General features: G+C 44.8%; 1 pseudogene; it reads right to left on the reverse strand.

The window, feature by feature from the left end:
• Nucleotides 1–2,713: 2,713 nt before the first annotated feature.
• LOC147976763 (uncharacterized) lies at nt 2,714–5,854 on the reverse strand (annotated as a pseudogene).
• Nucleotides 5,855–6,818: the final 964 nt, after the last annotated feature.

Here is a 6,818-nt window from a genome sequence, read left to right on the forward strand (position 1 = left end):
GCCGGTCTTTGTTGTTTCAAGATCAACATTTTCTTCGTCATGTTCATAGTTCATGACTTCATCAATTCGGTCATCGCGATCGAATATCATATCACCCTCCCCGGTGTTGTTTAGATATTCGGAGCCGTCATAATCTTCTTCATTCTGATCATCATCTGGCCCGCGAGGATTGCGTATGATATTGAACATGGCCTCTGCTCCCTCTCTGCCGGTATTGTCCGCCATAGGTTTTGTTTAACTAATCCAAAAGAAATATATTCAAATTACAATGCATGGATGCAATCAATTAATAAGGAAAAACTGAATCAATCATAGTACATAATAAGCATCATCGAATATAATCTCGAATAAGTCGTCTCGAATAATAGATATAATCTCGAATACATCGTCTCGAATAATAGATATAATATCGAATACATCGTCTCGAATAATAGATATAATATCGAATACATCACTAGCTAGCTAGCTAGCAAGCTAATAAAGATCGAATACTACAGAGTAATCTAGGCCACTCGCGGTTCTTGACGTGCAGGCGGTGGACACCCAAAGAGAAGGAACCATCACTGGATCATAGCTCGGGTGATCTCCCAAAAGAACCTGCCAGGTATTGGAGAACCTGATGTCCATAGCAGCCATGTAGCGATGGACGTGCTCGTCCTCCTCCCTGACACGGTGACGTACCACCTCCGGCGGGGCCGGCTCCCTCCGCACCGAAAGTGTCCCACGCGAATGCCACCAAAGGAGATGAGGGTCGACGACGGGACCAGGGGTCGGGTTCCTCACCAAGCGTCGCGCCCCTGAAGGTAGCACCTCCCAGTGCCAGCCCGGCGGAGCCCAGTCCCGGACATGGGTCCTCTGAAGCAGGACGTCGTCGCGAACGGGTCGACGACAAGGATGCGGGCCGGGCATCGTCGAAAACAAATACTATATGCCGCAAAAGTAAAGTAACATTTTTTAAATGATGGATTGTGATTTCATATATGCAAATTCTAAATTTTATAACTAAAAATATAAGAAACTAAAAAAACATCGATCATCGTCTAACAATTTGAAATTAATCTAATTCATCTAGCTAAAACTAACATTTCCAAAATTTCTAACATTTCTATATAACTAACATTTCTATAACATTTGTATAAAAAACAGAAAAAACCTTTGACATTATATATATTATAACTAACATTTCTATATACTATTTGACATTAATCTAATCTAATTAATTAATTCATCTAAAACTTTGTATGAAAAACAGAAAAACAGAAAAAGCTAAAAACTAAAAACAGAAAAATTGTGTGTGCGCGCGTGTAGTGTGTGTGTGTGTGTGCATGTAGTGTGTGTGTGCGCGCGCGCGTGTGTGTGCGCTACGGTCGGCGTCGGCGCGCGGTGGCTTTGATCGATTGGAGGGAGGAGAGGGGCCGGGGGAGGGGCTCACAGCGTGCGCGAGCGAGGTCGAGGCGACGGCGACGGTGAGGCGAGGTCGCGATCCAAGGCGACGGCGGCGAGGCGAGGGGACGGCGACGGGGGCGCCACGGAGTCGACGGGGACGATGCGACGAGGACGCGGGCGTCGCGGAGTCGACGGGGACGGCGCGGGACGGGGCGGTGACAGAGAGAAGTGAGATGAGAAACAGAAATTTTTCAAAGTGTTTCTTATAACCCACCTTTAGTACCGGTTGGAGCCACCAACCGGTACTAAAGGTCTGTTTTGGCCAGGCGAAGCGGCGGGAACCGTACCCCCTTTAGTACCGGGTCGTGGCACCAACCGGTAGTAAAGGCCCCCACTTTAGTACCGGTTGGAGCCACGACCCGGTACTAAAGGGTGTGTGCTGCCAGGCGAGGGGCGCAGAAGTTTAGTCCCACCTCGCTAGCCGAGGGGCACTCGCACCTGCTTATAAGCCCCGCCGTCGCTGCTGTCTCGAGCTCCTCTCTTAAGCAGGCCTTCTGGGCCTACCTCTTCTGCGATGCCCTGTTGGGCCTACTGGGCTAGCGGGCCTGCATCCTGGCCCAACTAGAATTTGGGTTTCTAGTCGTATGCAGGCCGTTGTGGCCCAGTAGGTGGGCTTTTTTTCTTATTTTTTGCTTTATTTATTTTTGTTTTATTTATTTTAGAGTTGTTTTTTGATGTATTTAGAGTTTGTTTGTGAATATTTTTGCTTTAGGTACAAAAAATTACAAACTTTCTGTTAGTACTGGTAGTTTACAAATTTGAATAGTTTAAATTTTGAATTATTTGAAATTTGTGTGAATCACTAGTTTGTGAATAACTTAACTTTGAAAATAGATTTTTCAGTGATTCTTTTTTCTTATGTTTAATATTAGTGTGTTTTATCATTATATTCAATTTGGTTAAAAAATGAAATGCCTTTGTAACGGATGAGTTTTCGTCCGAAACCCTGATACTTCGAAAGAGATTGTCCATTTTGTACACGAAGTGCATCCAGTTTTTGCGGTAACCCTCTCTACTTTTTTGCACATGCTATGTGGGTGAAATTATGATACCATGCCAACTTTCAACCTTTTCTGAGTTCATTTGAAATGCTTTTCAATTTCAGGGTCATTTAGCTGAAAAAATCAGTAAATGCATGAAAGAATTTGCTTGCACATAAAATTTCTTCGCGTTTCAAATGCCAAAACACATAACTAGCTACCCTAACTATTACAGAGATTCCCTTCTGGGTGTGAAACACAGAAGAAAGTGATGATAGTGAAGCCGATCACATCCCGGATCTTTGGGTGTGAAACTTTTTCTTCGCGTGTGTCCCGTTGTGCCGTAGCCATGGAAAATCTTCATCATTTAACAGGATGCTCGAGTCAATATTCACTGTGAATGGAGCAATTTCATCAAACTTTTCATAATCTCCTGACATGTCTGTCTTGTCATCCACTCCCACGATGTTTCTCTTCCCAGAAAGAACTATGTGCCGCTTTGGCTCATCGTACGATACATTCGCTTCCTTATCTTTTCTTTTTCTCGGCTTGGTAGACATGTCCTTCACATAGAAAACCTGTGCCACATCATTGGCTAGGACGAATGGTTCGTCTGCATACGCAAGATTGTTGAGATCCACTATTATCATTCCGTACTGCGGGTCTTCCGTTACCCCGCCTCGTGTCATATTGACCCATTTGCACCGAAACAAAGGGACCTTCAAACCACGTCGATAGTCAAGTTCCCATATGTCCTGTATATAACCATAATATGTTTCCTTTCCTGTCTTGGTTTCTGCATCAAAAGCGGACACCACTGTTTTGGTTGGTGCTCTTCTTATCTTGGGCGATCGTGTAAAATGTATTACCATTTATCTCGTAACCTTTGAAAGTCATTATATTCGAAGATGGTAACTGGGACAGCAAGTACAGGTCATCTTGAATAGAGGCGTCATGCATGGTACGTGTCTGCAACCAGCTGGCGAAACTCCTGGTTTGTTCACGTGTAATCCAGTCATCAGACCGCTCCGGGTGTTTGGAGCGTAGCAAATTCTTATGTTCATCCATATACGGAGCCACCAAGGCGGAATTCTGTAGAACTGTGTAGTGTGCTTCAGTGAGAGAATGTCTGTCCATACATATTATTTGTTCCCCTCCTAGCGTGCCTTTTCCATCCAGTCTGCCCTTATGCCGCGATTCAGGAACACCAATCGGCTTAAGGTTAGGAATAAAGTCAATACAAAACTCAATGACCTCCTCATTTTCATGGCCCTTGGAGATGCTTCCTTCTGGCCTAGCACGGTTATGAACATATTTCTTTAAGACTCCCATGAACCTCTCAAAGGGGAACATATTGTGTAGAAATACAGGACCCAAAATGTTAATCTCTTCACATAGGTGAACTAGGACGTGCGTCATGATGTTGAAGAAGGATGGTGGGAACACCAACTCGAAACTGACAAGACATTGCACCAAATCATTCTCTAACCTTGGTATGATTTCTGGATCAATTACCTTCTGAGAGATTGCATTGAGGAATGCACATAGCTTCACAATGGCTAATCGAACGTTTTCCGGTAGAAGCCCCCTCAATGCAACCGGAAGCAGTTGCGTCATAATCACGTGGCAGTCATGAGACTTTAGGTTCTGGAACTTTTTCTCTGCCATGTTTATTATTCCCTTTATATTCGACGAGAAGCCAGACGGTACCTTAATACTGAGCAGGAATTCAAAGAAGATTTCCTTCTCTTCTTTGGTAAGAGCGTAGCTTGCATGACCCTGATGTATGCCGTCTTTTCCGTGCATACGTTGCTGGTCCTCCCGTGCCTCAGGTGTATCTTTTGTCTTCCCATACACGCCCAAGAAGCCAAGCAGGGTCACACAAAGGTTCTTCGTCACGTGCATCACGTCGATTGCGGAGCGGACCTCTAGGTCTTTCCAATAGGGCAGGTCCCAAAATATAGATTTCTTCTTCCACATGGGTGCGCGTCCGTCAGCGTCATTCGGAACAGGTTGTCCACCAGGACCCTTTCCAAAGACCACCTTCAAATCCTTGACCATATCATGTACATCAGCACCAGTACGGTGGCGAGGCTTCGTCCGGTGATCCGCCTCACCTTTGAAATGCTTGCCTTTCTTCTTATGGGATGCCTGCTCGGAAGAAATCGACGATGTCCCAGGTACACATTCTTCTTACAATTAGCCAAATATATAATGTCGGTATCGTCCAAACAGTGCGTGCATGCGTGGTATCCCTTGTTTGTCTGTCCTGAAAGGTTACTGAGAGCAGGCCAATCATTGATGGTCACGAACAGCAATGCCTTTAGGTCAAATTCTTCCCCCATGTGCTCATCCCACGCATGTACACCTGTTCCATTCCACAGTTGTAAGAGTTCTTCAACTAATGGCCTTAGGTACACATCAATGTCGTTGCCGGGTTGCTTAGGGCCTTGGATGAGCACTGGCATCATAATGAACTTCCGCTTCATGCACAACCAAGGAGGAAGGTTATACAAACATAGAGTCACAGGCCAGGTGCTATGGTTGCTGCTCTGCTCCCCAAAAGGATTAATGCCATCTGCGCTTAGACCAAACCATACGTTCCTTGCGTCATCTGCAAACTCCTTCCCGTACTTTCTTTCGATTTTTCTCCACTGCGACCCGTCAGCGGGTACTCTCAACTTTCCGTCTTTCTTACGGTCTTCTCTGTGCCATCTCATCGCCTTGGCATGCTCTTTGTTTTGGAACAAACGTTTCAACCGTGGTATTATAGGAGCATACCACATCACCTTGGGAGGAATCTTCTTCCTGGGGCGCTCGCCCTCGACATCACCAGGGTCGTCGCGGCTAATCTTATAGCACAATGCATCGCATATTGGGCAAGCGTTCAAATCCTTGTACTCACCGCGGTAGAGGATGCAATCATTAGGGCATGCATGTATCTTCTGCACCTCTAACCCTAGAGGGCAGACAACCTTCTTTGCTTCGTGCATACTCTCGGGCAATTCGTTATCCTTTGGAAGCATATTCTTTATCATTACCAGCAACTTTCCAAATCCCTTGTCAGATACACCATTCTCTGCCTTCCATTGTAGCAATTCCAGTGTGGTGCCCAGCTTTTTCTTGTCACCTACGCAATTCGGGTACAACAATTTTTTGTGATCCTCTAACATGCGCTGCAACTTCTTCTTCTCCAAATCACTTGCGCAGTTTCTCTTTGCATCGGCAATGGCCCGACCTAGATCATCAACAGGCTCATCCGATGCCTCTTCTTCAGCTTCTTCCCGCATTGCCGGCTCAGCTTATTCCCGCATTACCGGCTCAACTTCTTCCCTCATTGTTGTATCATCGTATTCAGGGAACCCATGGCCAGGATAGCTGTCGTTGTCCTCTTCTTCTTCATTGTCTTCCATCATAACCCCTCTTTCTCCATGCTTGGTCCAAACATTATAGTGGGGCATGAAACCAGACTCAAACAGGTGGACGTGAATGGTTCTTGACGTAGAGTAATTGTGACCATTCTTACAGCCAGCACATGGACAAGGCATAAAACCATCCGCCCGCTTGTTTGCCTCAGCCGCAAGCAGAAAAGTACGCACGCCATTAATGAACTCGGGAGAGCATCGGTCATCGTACATCCATTGCCGGCTCATCTTCAATACACAGCACCGAAAACACCAAATTAATACAAGACATAAAGTTCATACATAAAGATCATACAACACTTAAATGCAACAAACAAATAACTCTCTAGCTAAAGAATTTAAATGCAACAACAAATGCGATCAAGATCGCAACTAATGTAACAATTGATCCAACAGCATAATGATACCAAGCCTCACTATTAATGGCATATTTTCTAATCTTTCTAATCTTCAAGCACATTTTCTCCATCTTAATCTTGTGATCATCGACGACATCGGCAACATGCAACTCCAATTCCATCTTGTCCCCCTCAATTCTTTCCAATTTTTCCTTCAAATCCTCGTTTTCTCTTTCAACTAAATTTAACCTCTTGACAATACGGTCGGTTGGAACTTCCGGTTCAACTACCTCCTACATATAAATATCTATGTCAACTTGATGGGCATAATTTGTCATAAACACGAAATGCAATGAATAGTTTTAAAAGAGAATATACCACATCCGAATCATAACCCGGACGAGGGCCGACGGGGACGGATATCAAAACCATGGCACTATGTATAACAAACAACGTATGGGTAAGATAATTATATGAGTAACTATATATCCAAATCACACAAACATCAATTTTTTATATAAAACTTCATGAACAAGAGGCTCACCACAAGGTGGTGCCGGCGACGGGACGTTGCGAGCGCTCGACGTGGTTACGACGGAGATTTAGAAGGTACTAAGTAAACCACACCT

Source organism: Triticum urartu, chromosome 4A (genome assembly GCF_056163025.1).
Source record: "Triticum urartu cultivar PI428250 chromosome 4A, HENAU_Tu73, whole genome shotgun sequence".
Taxonomy (NCBI): domain Eukaryota; kingdom Viridiplantae; phylum Streptophyta; class Magnoliopsida; order Poales; family Poaceae; genus Triticum; species Triticum urartu.